General features: G+C 40.1%; 1 long non-coding RNA gene across 4 annotated transcripts in view; it reads right to left on the minus strand.

Annotated features, from left to right (window-relative positions):
* The window catches only part of LOC126953006 (uncharacterized), a 204,104-nt gene that overhangs the window by 153,697 nt on the left and 35,800 nt on the right, over positions 1-14,607 (minus strand). For all 4 annotated transcript variants that reach the window (XR_007725100.1, XR_007725098.1, XR_007725099.1 and 1 more), the window contains one exon: positions 13,582-13,667. This is a non-coding gene — a long non-coding RNA (uncharacterized LOC126953006). The remainder of the gene's footprint in view (positions 1-13,581; positions 13,668-14,607) is intronic.

Genomic DNA, 14,607 nt, shown 5'->3' on the forward strand with positions numbered 1-14,607 from the left:
TTTCTAACCTCTAGGCCTCTGTTCAGACCCATCCCTCTGCTTGGCATTTCCCATTCTTGTTTCCCTATCTTACACCTTCATAGACTTACCTTAAAAAAAATTCTATTATTTCATTTATATAAACTTCAAAATAGACAACATTAATCTATGGTGTTAGAAACCAGAATAATGGTGAATTTGAGAAAGAAAGTGATTGGAAAGGGTAGGCAGGTGTTTGTATGGCTATAGTTACATTTCTTTTTTCACTCTGTGTGCCAGTTCTACTGGTTTTCACTTTGCTACATGTAGGAGATCGGTCGGGGTGGTGGGAAAAACTGTAGAAAGATGCAAACCTTTTTGGAAGGCCAGGAGGTTTTACAAAAGCTTCGGAAAAGGATTTGGGTGAAGGCAGCCAGATGCTCTTATCTGGTGCCTGAAAGCTTAGTTTAAATAACAAGGGGATGTAAACAAACTCATCTAGATAAGTTAGTTTACTTAGGCCTCTGAACCTGGCCTTTGATCATCCACATGCAGGACTACTCTCTTCAGGGGTGGGGGTGGCAACCATGTTAATTACCCACAAGTGTGTTGACTCAAGGCCTTTGTCATTAAATCTGTACTGAATAAATGCCTGCAGTGCTGGCTTGTCTGGGCCACAGCTGCTACAACTCTTTCTGTGAGCGGCCCAGTCCCGTAGCCAGCTCTTTCACTGGATACCTGTGTCTGAGTGCATTTCTTCATCTGTCACTTGGTCAGGGTCTATGGGTCAGACCCAGCAGATGGTGCCCTGTGTGAGGAACACTGCAACGGATTGTGAAGTAACCCTCAAAAATGAAAGTGAAGAGACTGCACAGTCAGTAAGTCATTGGTGCCCTCTCAGGATTTCCAAGTTCAGGCTAGAGTTTCATCATGGGACAACAGTTATCAGCACAACAGAAGCAGTATATAAAAATATTGAAACAGCTGCTTAAAGCTAGTGGAGCCTCAGTTCCACAGGCTCAATTAAGGGACCTAATGCAAACTGTTGTTTTCCATAACCCATGGTTCCCAAAAGAAGGTACGCTAGACGTAGAGCTCTGGGAACAAATGGGGAGAAACCTTAAACAACATCCAGTGCAAGGGCAATGGGTCTCAGTAACATCTCTAACACTATGGAAGATCTAATTGTTCCTCCTGGATCTAACACTATGGGCTTTAGTTAGGGCAGCTCTGGCCCCGTTATACACAGAAGAGCCTACAAAGGGGAGGGAGGAGGAACCGTCACCTACCTTACCACCTCCTTATCCCTCAGCCCTGCTATCACCAGGCCAAAATAACAAAGAGGAAATGGAGGTTTTGCCTGAGTACCCCCTCCAATAAAATGGACAAAAGACAATGGATATGCTACAGTTCTATTGTCTACAAAAAAGACAATGGATATGCCACTTGTCTAAGACATTAGAAGGGGAGCTCTGAGCCTAACTCGTAATGCAAGATTGACAGGGCAATCAGGTACTTGAACCCATTTATTTTAATGTTTATAAAGAGCTAATAAAAAGCATTAAGGAAAACAGAGCCTCTAAACCATTTACCAAAGGAATGATGGAAGCCTTGACAGACAACTTCCGTATGACCCCATGGGACTGGTCAGTGCTAGCTAAAACAACTTTGGACCCCAGCCAGTACCTCCTCTGGAGGGCAGAATATGATGAGTTGTGCGAACAAGCCAACCAGAATCAATTGGCCGGACCAAACATAACAGCTTCCATGCTGCAGGGGAGGGGTCCCCATGCCGATGTACAACAACAACTAAATTTTGATCCCCAGGGCTGTGCTCAAGCGTCTTTGTGTGCTTTCAGGACTTGGGACTAAATTCCTGAAAGCAGAGTTCAATAGGGATCCTTTGTAAATGTTCGACAAGGGCCTCAAAAGCCATTTGTTGGATTTATCAATCGGTTAACCCAGGTAATTAAGAGACAAATTAGTCATGCCCAGGCTGCTGATATCTTATTGTTGCAATTGGCTTATGAAAATGCTAATGTGGATTGCCAACAAGCAATGCAAGCAATCAGAGGAAAGACAGCCACAGTTGGGGAACTTATATGAGCACTAACTGGTAGGGGCTGAAACACACAAAGCCAAAATATTGGCCATGGCATTAAGGCCTCCTAAAGTGAAAAAGTTTTCTATGTGGAGTGAAATTGTTTTCTATGTGGAGAGCCAGGTCGTGTGAAGAGGGAATGCCCCAATAATAGAGACCAAGGTAACTCAGGAAAAGAACCCCTTTCTATATGCCCCTGATGTAAAAAGGGGAGACATTGGGCAAATTGATGCAGATCCAAATTTGATAAAAACGGCAACCCCATAAGTAACCAGGTGGGAAAATTCATGAGAGGCTGGCCCCAGGCCCTGCTTCAAACTGGGGCAACGCCAATGGGTTTCCTTGGTCAGATGGAAAGCCCACACAGTCCTCTCTCTCAGAGCAGCCACCACTGGGACCACAGCACTGGACTTACTCTGCCCCAATGAACTAGTGCTAAAAGAATGAGCATACCCTAAAAGGGTTTCAACAGGCATCTGGGGTCCACTGCCTCTGGGAACAGTGGGATTGGTCCTAAGATGATCAAGCCTATCCAGTAAAGGAATTAATGCGCTCATTGGGGTAACTGATAGTGACTATCAAAGTGAGATATTAGTTATGATGGAATGTGAAGGTGTGTATATTCTTCCCCCTGGATCAAAGATAGCTCAGTTACTATTTTTACCATACTGGATCCCCAGTGCCCACAGAAAGGAAAGGGGAAAGAGAAGTTTTGGAAGCACAGGAGCCACAAAAGTATATTGGAATCAATTAATCACTGATCAGAGATCCATGGTTACCTTAAAAATTGGAAATGAAAATTTTACTGGCTTATTGGACACAGGGGTGGAGATTTCAATCATTAGTGATAAAAACTGGCCAGAAACTTGGCCTTGAGTCACTCAGAAACAAAAAATTGTCAGCATCGGGAACGCTCACACAGCCAAGCAGAGCACCTACCCCCTAACCTGTCGCAATTCAGAGGGAAGAAAGGCAGTTACACAGCCTCTAATCATACCCATCCTTGTTAATCTTTGGGGATGGGACCTATTTAGCCTAATGGGGGGGGTCACTTTGCAGACCCCTTTCTAATAATGGCCACCATTATTATCCCTCCCCTACCCCTGACGTGGCTCTTTTAAGATCCAATTTGGGTAGAACAGTGGCCTTTAAAGGGAGAGAAAATACAAGAAGTCCATGAGTTATCTGACGAGCAATTAAAAGTCAGCCATATTAAACCGTCAAACAGCCCTCAGAACTCACCCATTTTCATCATTCCCAAAAAGTCTGGTAAATGGAGACTTTTGCATGACTTATGTGATATCAATGCTAATTTGTAGCCTATGGGGCCCCTCCAGCAGGGGCTCCCCTCCCCCACGGTGATTCTTCCAGATTCGCCTATAATTGTTATTGACTTAAAACACTGCTTTTATACTATTCCCCTTACAGAACACGACAGAGAAAAATTTGCATTTACAATACCAGGTATCAATAATGAAAGGTCAGTTCACTGATTTCATTGGAAAGTGCTTCCTCAAGGTATGCTAAATAGTCCTACCATGTATCAGTGTCGTGTAAACCAAGCTTTGCTCCCCAGTAGAAAAACATTTCCTAATTGCAAGATTATCCATTTTATGGATAACATTTTACTAGCAGCCCCAACAGAGCCAGTATTTTTAAGGTTTATATGTTGTAAAGAACACACACTTATGAGGTTTAATCATAATACCTGAAAAAGTACAAGTGTCCTCTCCTTGAAAATATGTTGGGTACACATTAACTTCTCAGTCAGTAAGATCTCAAATGGTTAAATTAAATACCAACAACTTACACACCTTAAATGATTATCAGAAATTACTAGGCAATATTTACTGGCTTTGCCCCACCTTAGGTATAACTACTAATACGTAATAAAATCTGTTTTCCATGTTAAAAGGCACTGCTGCCCTAGACTCTCCTAGGTATTTAACTGCAGAATCACTAACAATATTGCAGCACAAAGGGAAATTGAAAAGATAGAGCAAGCTATTTCTCAAAGCAACTAGATTGCATAGATCCACAGTATTCAGTTCAATTGTTTGTTTCTCCCACTAAACACTCTCCTACAGGGTTAATGAGACAGATGACCCCAGGGCTGTGCTTCCTAGAATGGGCTTTTTGCTCATATACCAGGACTAGAACACTCTCTCCCTATATCTAGTTAGTTAGCAAAGTTATTTATTCAGGCCACAGATGACACAATCTATTGCTAGGTTATGACCCTGATGTCATAAGAATTCCTTTTGAGTAAAAACAATTCAAAGCAGTATTGCCCTTATCTATAGACCTACAAACAGCACTCTCTGATTACACAGGCCATACAGAGGATGCCCTTCCTGCTGACAAACTCCTTCAGTTCTTATCTCATACTCCTGTGATTTTTGCCTACAAAAATAGTTCACTCCCCCATACCTAAAGCTTTAATGCTGTTTACTGACGGCTCTGGTAAACATGGAAAAGTGGCTGTTTGGTAGAGACCACATAATTCCCTCACTCGTTCTAGATTTACTAGCACTCAGAGAGCTGAGGCTGGACCCTTAATATTGGCCTTGAAAACTTTTTCTGCTCAGCCCATCAATATTGTTAGTGATTCTGCTTACTCTGTTTATTTATTATAAAACCTTGAGACAGCCCTCATTAAGTCCACCCTAGAGCCCACCATGTGGGCAGACACCTCCTTCTCAGACTCTAATAATGTAAATGCTTGGCTAGGAAGGATAGATTTACCCCCAGGAGGGTCCCTCATTAATGCTACACATTGGACTACAGTGCCAGGTAACACTACATACCACTCCACTATCCTCCAACTGTGTGTAAGTTATAAAAGTTCTAACCCTTGCTGTGTACCTGCCCAAACACAATTACGGCTACATCATGGCAAAGGAAATGCCTTAACAGTCTTAGTTGCAGGTACCCTCAAACCAGGCAATGCAATCAATGACACTTTCCCAAATATTCCTCCCTGTGCTAAAAAACAAAACTAAGAAAATAACGGATTCCACTTTAGCTGGGAGTAGCTGGGAGGTCTGTCATGTGGAGCAGGCCCATAGCCTCCCGTTAGGCAATTACAACATCTTAGACTGGAGCCCCCACAGCCATTTACAGGGCGATCGTACTGATGTCTGCATCTATCATGGCATCAATGACAGTTTCATAGCCACATCCTGTTCCCCTATAATTTGGGCCAATAGGGAGATGAGCTATCCCAGACCTCAAGTAGAGTCCATGCTACCCCAAGAAGCTTTATGGTGCCTGGGACATCTTAGCACTCCTCTTAACGCCTGGTATGAGACATATCACAATGCCAATCACAATTATACTAATGACCTTTTTTCATAATCAAACTGATCAACACCTGATTTGTACTAGCCATCCGTATGTTTTCCTTATGGGAACCAATATTTCTGTTACATCCCAAAACTCCATGTTTGTGACCTGAGTGCAGAGACAGGCTTGGTTTGCCTCTTGTATCTCTAATTATAATATATCTAATTTAAATGTCACTAGTGTCATGGTACTGAGGATACAATCTGAGGCTTTCCTACCAGTCAATTTAACACACGATTGGCAAGGTTCCTCTGCCCTTGCTGCCTTAGAACGTGCCCTGTGTCCCAGATAAGACACAAAAGATTTATAGTTACACTTTTAGCCTTTATAGTGTCAGCCATAGTCATCCTAGCAAATGCTGGTGTTGCTGTAGCATCTATTACTGAATCAGTACAAACAGCTACTTTTGTAGATAATTTGACCGGAAATGTATCTAATGAACTTCTCTTACAGCAGGATATTAGATCAAAAGATTTTTGCATGTCTGCAAGCCCTCCAGGGTGCCTTGGAACATGCGGGGGAGCGAAAAGATGCACTGGCATCTGACAGCAATTAAACTGTGACTGGGAACAAAAACATATCTGTGTCACTTCTCTACCATGAAATCAATCAATACATAGTACAGATGAGGTGAAACAACACCTCTGGGGAACCTTTCATGACAATTTAACAGCAAACCGAAAGCAACTTAAAACTAAAATTCTAAAACCCCTAAACACCATAGATCTACACACCCAACAAACAGCCATATGGAAGGGTATGTGAGATCATCTCTCCTGGATAGACCCCCACTCCTGGGAGGGGTCACTCCTTGATTGGACAAGAATGTTGCTAATTATACTCATGTTTGTCTTATGTTATTTACTAACTCTAGGATGCAAAGCTGGAGTATGAGTTATAACTGCCACGCCTAACAAACCTGTTGCTGCACACATCTTTATTCTTCAATCAACAAAACCTGATGCTAAAAGCAGAAAAGAAGAAGATGGAGGAGATCGGTCAGGGTGGTGGGAAAAATTGTAGAAAGATGCAAACCTTCTTGGAAGGCCAGGAAGTTTTACAAAAGCTTTGGAAAAGGATTTGGCTGAAGGCAGCCAGATGCTCTTATCTGGTGCCTGAAAGCTTAGTTTAGATCACCAGGGAATGTAAAGAAATTCATCTAGATAAGTTAGTTTACTTAGGTCTCTGAACCTAGCCTTTGATCATCCACATGCAGGACTACTCTCTTCAGGGGTGGGGGTGGCAACCATGTTAATTACCCACAAGTGTGTTGACTCAAGGCCTTTGTCATTAAATCTGTACTGAATAAATGCCCACAGCGCTGGCTTGTCAGGGCCATGGCTGCTACAACTCTTTCTGTGAGCAGTCAGATCCCCTAGCCTGCTCTTTCACTGGATACCTGTGTCTGAGTGCATTTATTCATCTGTCACTCAGTCAGGGTCTGCAAGTTGTGACCAGCAGATACACACATTCATTGAACTCTGCGAGTATTATTTGTGCACTCTTAGGTATGTATATTTTACTTCAATAATAGCTACACTTTTCGAAATGTCAATGAACATCACCTCTCCTAAGATGCTATTTCTGTGATATCTTTCTCCATCTTAGGTGACTCTCCCATCTGTAGCCTCATTGTACCTAAACTACTGGAGTTATTTAAAAGCAAGAGACAATATTTTTTTTCCTTAATTTATCATCAGCAACTAGAAAAGTTCTGCCTATTAATTTAGGCTCAGTAAATCTAGGCTTAATTGAAGACAGAATAATTGAATCACAGATATATAAGATCTGCATAATCAAATATGAGTAACAAGAAGAATAAGACAATTAAAAATTTCTGACAACTATGATCTTAAAGGAGATAAGAAGATTCCTTAACTTAAATACAAATTTCCAGTTAGGACATGGATACTGATCACCATTATTTCATATTCCACACATTTTAAATTATTAATATTGACATTAAATTACAGAGGCTACTTGCCTGGAATTTATCTTATTCTTGAATTTTCTTTAAAAAAAAGCTACTAGTCCCAGAAACGTGGTCAAACCATATTTAATAACTTATTAATAGAAACTTTCTGATAATAGTAAATTGGGATTTATTTATTCTCTGAATACTTATGGAGCTGCTTTTATTTGAGAGCATTTTTATATTCCGAAGATAAAAATGTGAAGAAAGTGAGTTCCTTTCCTCAAGGAACTTACTGGTGGGAAGACAGAAATGCATATGTAATAAACGCCATGCTAAGATTTACACAGAATGCTAGGGAAAGTTTTAGAAGCCATACCTCAGATAAGAAAAAGCCCAGCCCTGAAACTTCTCTGGGGCTGGATAAGCTCATGTCTTCAAAACAAGTGCTGCCTTTACGTCAGAGATTTGTCTTCACGTGAGTTGTGATATTTTGCCCTCCAAGGTCATCAGACCAGGGAGCTGGTGGGAAAAGCAGATTTGGATCTGAGGATGCAGGAGAGTCAGAGCTATTTGAAAGTTGTGAGTGTCTCATATTTCCTATGAAGCTGAAGGCAGAGATAGAGTCTATCACTTACGGATTTTTGTTTTTTTTTATGTTGCAGATACTCAATCCATATTTGTTCATTTGCAAAATCAGGGAAGTAGTTATAATCTCTGGTTTCATCTCTGATATGTAAAGATCCTAGACTTCATCTTTCTCTTTTTTAAAACAAGAAAAAGCTGGACAAATTGAAAATCAATTACTTTTTCTCAGGCCCATTGGAGAACCACTACCCTGAATTAAAGGAGACAGAGAGAGATCCAGAGAGACATCTGAGATCTGCTTACCTGGAGCAGAAGCAGCTGGAGCATAAACTGGTAGAAATACTTAAATGGTAACTTTGATAAATTGCTAAGTTACTGGATAAAATGTTCAGTTAGACTGGGCGCTGCAGTTTTGTGGGTGGTCTATATCTGCATGAGCTTTATCTTCAGGAAGATATATGAAAGATCCCCTTGTGACTCTGGCAAGTAAGGGGGAAAGTAACCATTGTGAAATACACCCAGAGTCTTCTCCATAACAAAAGCCTATTGTCCAGAAAAAAGGATTTTGCCAAAATGTTATCCTATGTGGGGGAAAATTTTCATATATTCCAGTCCCCTCCCACCTTCTTGTTTCAGCTAAGGAACAAAGAAACAAAAAAGAAAATAAATCAAAACCAATAGGTCAATAGGTCAATAGGTCAGTAATTTAAAGAAACAGTTTAAAAACACTGCAAAATGCTGCAGCTAGGCAAGGTAGTAAGAAGCAGAGGAATATAAACATTTGTGAAGACACAGGCTCATGAAAAGTTAGAGATTTAGCCCCAAGACTACAGAATACACCCCCTTCTCCATGCCTTAACAATACACCAATAGGGACTTAAGTATAATAAAATAGATCACAACAGAAAGAGCTGTAAGACACATACTCTCTCTGTGGTGAAGCACTTAGGGAAGCTCAAAATAAAGACAGGTGACCAAAAAATGACACCATGGGAACTTAAAGATTCTGGCACCTATAGCTACAGAAAACACTAAACACAGCATAACTCATAGCCAGATTAACACTAATTCTCATACTAAAAGCTTATTTAGTTCCTATGACTTGATAAAACATAACACGCTTTCAGTCAGGTGTGGTGGTTCACACCTGTTAATCCCAGCATGACTATAGACCTACAAACAGCACTCTGTTGGTCTATAGTTGGATAGACCGACGCAGTTGGATCACCTGAGGCCGACGCAGTTGGATCACCTGAGGTCAGGACTTTGAGACTGGTCTGGCCAACATGGTGAAACCCCATATCTATTAAAAATACAAAAATTAGCCAGGCGTGGTGGCAGGCACCTGTAATCCCAGCTACTCAGGAGTTGGAGGTACAAGAATCGCTTGAACCTGGGAGGCAGAGGCTGCTGTCAGCCAAGATTGTGCCACTGCACTCCAGCCTGGGTGACGGAGTGAGACTCCATCTCAAAAAATAAAAAATAAAAATAAAAAATAGAAATATAAAAAATAAAACATATCCAGCTTTTGATGTGAAATTATAAGACCTGCCAAAAGGTGGGGAAAAAAAATAAAAAACAGAATCTGAAGAGACAAAGTAATCATCATCCTCAGACTCATATAGGACACAGATTTTTGAAATTAGATAGAATTTTAAAATAATCATGATATGTTAAAGGCTTTGGTGGAAAAAGTGGTCAACATGAAAGAACAGATAGGTGATGTAAGCAGAGACTCAAAGAATCAAAAGGAAATGGTGGAAATCAAAACACTGTGACTGTAAGGAAGAATGCCTCTAATGGGCTTACCAGTAGACTCAATATAGGTGAGAAAAGAAACACTGAGGCTGATGATAAGTCAATAGGAACTTTCGATCCGAAATGCAAAGAGAAAAAATAATGAAAAATTGAAAAATGTAACATCCAAGATCTTTGGGACTATTTCAAAAGCTGCAACATACACATAATTGCAATAACAGAAGAAGGAGAAGAAAAAAAGAATGGAGCAGAATAAAAATTTGAAATAAAAATGGTGGCTCATGCCTGTAATCCCAGCACTTTGGGAGGCCGAGGTAGGTGGATCACTTGATGTCAGGAGTTTGAGACCAGCCTGACCAGCATGGCAAAACCCCATCTCTACTAAAAATACAAAAATCAGTCAGGCATGGTGGTATATGCCTGTAACTCCAGCTACTTGGGAGGCTGAGGCACAAGAAGAGCTTGAACCTGGGAGGTGGAGGTGGCAATGAGTCAAGATCATGACACAGCACTCCAGCCTAGGTGACAGCAAGAGTTGGTCTCAAAAAAAAAAGAAAGAAAAGAAAGAAAAGAAAAGAAAAGAAATATTGGCCAAGGATTTCCCAAAGTTACTGACTATCTCCAAACCACAGATACAGCAAGCTTAGAAAACAACAAACAGGTAAATACTAAACAACAGCAAAAAATCTACACACCTAGGTATATCTTGTTCAAAGTGAAAAATAACAGCAAAACCACATGCAAAAAAAAAAAAAAAATTAAAAAAAAAAAAAAAGACAAGCCACAGGGGAAGAAAATCACAGACTAAAGGGAAAAAAGGATAGGAATTACAGCTGACTTCTTATCAGAAACTCCACAAGCAAGAAAAGGGTGGAGTGAAATCATTAAAGTGTTGAAAGATACGTTTGTGTGACAGTGGAGCTGTACATTTAATATTAACAATAATAACCTGGAGAACTAATTTAAAATTCAGAAAGCTTTCCCCAGCCTCGGAAAATTCTAACTGGGGGCCTCTCACATAGGTCCTGCAGAGGTGCATCTCAAAAGGTAACGCAAGATGATTCTGGCCAAGGTGGTTCATGAATCGCATTTTAAGAAACACAAACCATGTTACAAAGCACGTTCCAAGATGGGATGAGACATATAAGGACCTTATTAGGGAAAAGCCGGAGAGAGAAAATGAAGAAGCAGCCATGGAAGTTTGAGAGAGACATCAGATCACCATGCAAGCCTCACCCCAGGTGAAGGAGAAAGAAAAGAGAGGTTGGGTATGAGTGTCCTAGACTGCCATGTATTCTATGGAAAATCCAATCAGGCTGTTGGGGAGTTGCTGGGACCAAGTCGGCTGTCATAGGAGTCTCCTGTCTCCTGGGAACAGTACAACATAAGTGTGCTAGTTGCATGCTGTCTGTAGCCTGGGGCGGCCCAGTGAAGGTGTGGCTTCAGTGCAAATGCTGTGATGGAATTCAGCACATAACAGCTGTAGTTGGTCTATAAAGGTGAATTTTCATAGCTGTCACAGTACCAAACGGAAATTATTATTTTATGTTAAATTGTTATAATTCAATAACATCCTCAAGAAGTAATTAAATCTCAGGCATGTTATATAGTTTTCCATTGATCACATAAATAGTATGTGGAGGACTGAAACTTAGAGTTTCTTACTCTTAGGCCAGGATTTATTATTTTCAATACTAGTACTATTTTTACCACACAGAGAAAATCAAATTAAAGTAAAGCATTTAGCAAAATTTTAATATGGCTGGTCTATGGGTGAGGAAGGAACCATAATTGTCAGAATCACTTAGTACTTTTCAATTACTGAGACCGTCATTTCCAAAGTAAACCAGGAAATTAATTTTAAAGAAAAATATCTGCTAACTTTCAGTGATAGTTTCTTGGCACCAAATCTACTCTTCTATACTGTTTTCTGATAATAAGAATTATGAAAACCACTTTTCCACTTGGGCATCTGGATTCCTGTTAGACTTTTGCAGTAGGAGGCACTAGGGTTGTCTGCACTGCTAGAGGAAGGAGAAGAGGCTTGCTGTGTCATGTCTGTTTCCTTCAGGCTCTATGCTTCTTTCCTGTATCCTGTTTCTGTGAGTGTCAGTCCAGTTATGATTCTTCCCTTCAATAGTAAAGCAGTTCCTGACTGTAACAGCAGCTGAATCAAGACCGCACTTTTTATTACACTTGTAGACCGAACCTCCCTCTCCAACAGTACAGCCAGCCACTGCCTCCTCCTCAGAAGTGGAAAAGGCTGAGTCCCAGTCCTAGGAGCTTTTCCTCTGAGCTCAGAGACACCAGCACAAGATAAGCAGCTCCTCCCTCTCAGAAGGCTGAGTTTCTACTCCACAGCACTTCTCCTCTAAGCTTCCATGTTGTTGTAATTCCAGACTTTTCCTTTCTTTTTGTAGCCCTAGTAATGGGGACTGTGTCCTGCAATACTCTCTCCATTACACCTTAGTATTCTTTTCTGGTCTTTTGTGTTCTATATTAAACCACTTTATACTCAGTGAACAGTTTTTATATTGAGTAATTTCTGTTTAACTAATAGGTATATTTTCTGTCCCTTGATTGGATCCTGAATGATAGGAAGGAACAAATGAAAGAACAGATAAGCCAATGCATCTGATATATAATCTAATATTAGATTGTATCTGGGTTAGAATTGTAAGCAAGATATGTTTCAAGCACAAATAGGCATTAAAGTCTAAGAAACAGATTCACAATGATTCAGAAAAAGTTTTCTGAATAGGTAGGTACAACAAGTCTGATGTAAAAAACTTATTAAGAAATGAATAAGCTTTGTTGACTGCTAATTTCCCACTTCTCAGGGCTGTTTTTTTTTTTTTTTTTCTCTCTCTCTCTCTCTCTGATTTTAAAGTCATAGTGCTCCAGATAATCAATACCAGTGATTCTCAATGTCTCTGGGAGAAGTGAAATAGAAAGTGGGTTTAAATCATGTAGTTTGCAAAACCCGTATAGAGTTGAAATTTATTGTCCAAATTGTATTAGTCTGTTTTCACACTGCTATAATGAACTACGTGAGACTACGTAATTCATAAAGAAAAGAGGTTTAATTGATACACAGTTCTACATGGCTGGGGAGGCCTCAGGAAACTTACAATCATGGCAGAAGGCAAAGAGGAAGAAAAGCATGTCTTACGTAGCAGCAGGAGGTGGTGGGGGAACTTCCACACACTTTTAAACTATCAGATTTCATGGGAACTCACTCAGTATCATGAACACAGCAGTGAGAAACCACCCACATGATCCAGTCACCTCCCACCAGGCCCCTCCCCCTTGACACACGAGGATTACAATTCGAGATGAGATTTGGGTGGAACACAAAGCCAAATCATATAAAAATTTTCTCCATACATGGAATCAGATTTGGTAGAAACCTGGCTACCCCCCACATTACTATTTTGTTACAATGGCATCAGTAGACACAGAGGAGTGTTCTCACAAACAGGCTTACGAATTTGTGCTGTTTATTATGAAATGTTGCATAGGATAGTTTTTATTACGGTATTTGGATTAGTCAGGTTAGGCTAGCTTTGAGGCAGTAACAGGCATAAAAGTTTATTTTTCACTCACATAGTATTTATTGTGGGGTCATTGGCTCTGTAAGGAATTTATTTTCAGTGACGCAGAGATCTAAGCTATTTTCCCTCCTGTGATTTCATGATCCCTTTCTCCATGACAGCAAAAGAGAAAGTGAGAGAGTTTCAATGTAGTTCTTTAGTGCTCAGCCCATCACAGAGACACATCACTTCCAATCATAGCCATTGGCCAGATAATGTGTTCACACCATCCAGTCTAACTTAAAGGTAGTGGAAAAAGTGGAGGGAACACATTGATATTCAGTGATCAGTAAATGCCTCTGATACATTAGTCATCATTGACTCACCATAAGATGTATGATTCTGCCGTAGTGATGAATTTCAGGATCTGCAGAAATCTTAGGGCATATACTTCTTAAATGTCAAAGGTCTACTGAAAAGAGAGGAGGGATGTTTGTCATGAATAGGAGAGTTGTTGAAAAAGAAGGGCCTTTCTCACCAAACCCATTTTATCTTCTATTTTCACAATCTTACAATGACAGATATTTTTCCACACCTAAACTATTAGCACTCTGGCAGATTTTGCCATTACAACAAAAAGGTTTAATTTAAAGCTGTAAAATACAACTATAGCATTGCATTAGATGTGGCAATTAAAACGCATCTGGGTGATGCAATGAAACTTTCACAATGGTCTTAATGAGAGCTGAGGTCATACATAAAGCCTGATTTCTCATGTGTGGGGTAATTGTACAAAAGTATTGTTTTAAAAAATCCTAAATGTGGCAGTTTTTCACAGGAGACAATTGTGAGGTTTCAGACATTTTATCAAAACAACAGCCATAAATAAAACACCCCACTTCTTAGTAAGCAGTGTTAGCTGAATGGCTTTCACTAATGTTTGCTTGTTCCCCTTAGAAGGTCATTCTTTTAAATAGTGTTATCGACAATCATACTCATTCTAGAACATGTCTGATAAATTTAGGGCAGATTAATTTCAGAAGAAGCACTCTCACAAATAAGGAGCTAATAGATGGAGACTATAGTTGACTATAATATAAGCCAAGTGCCTGGCTGTGTATAAAATTAAGCAGTGTTTCTTTTGGGAAGTGCTCACACTTTGAACTGATTTTTGTCGTTGTTTGGGTTTCACAGGAGCCCTGTGTTCCAATATTTCTTTTACTTTTCATGAGGCATAAGAGCTCTGTGTGCCTATAGCAAACAGTCACTGTTTTCATTTGTAGCAAATTACTGCTAAGATAAAAATGCAATTAATTTCCCTCTGGATCTCTGCTTACTATGCGGTAAGTTAAACTAAATGACAGAGTTGCAAATATTAGAACTGGAAAGAACTTCATGGTTATCTATCTCCT

Source organism: Macaca thibetana, chromosome 4 (genome assembly GCF_024542745.1).
Source record: "Macaca thibetana thibetana isolate TM-01 chromosome 4, ASM2454274v1, whole genome shotgun sequence".
In the NCBI taxonomy this organism is placed as follows: Eukaryota; Metazoa; Chordata; class Mammalia; order Primates; family Cercopithecidae; genus Macaca; species Macaca thibetana.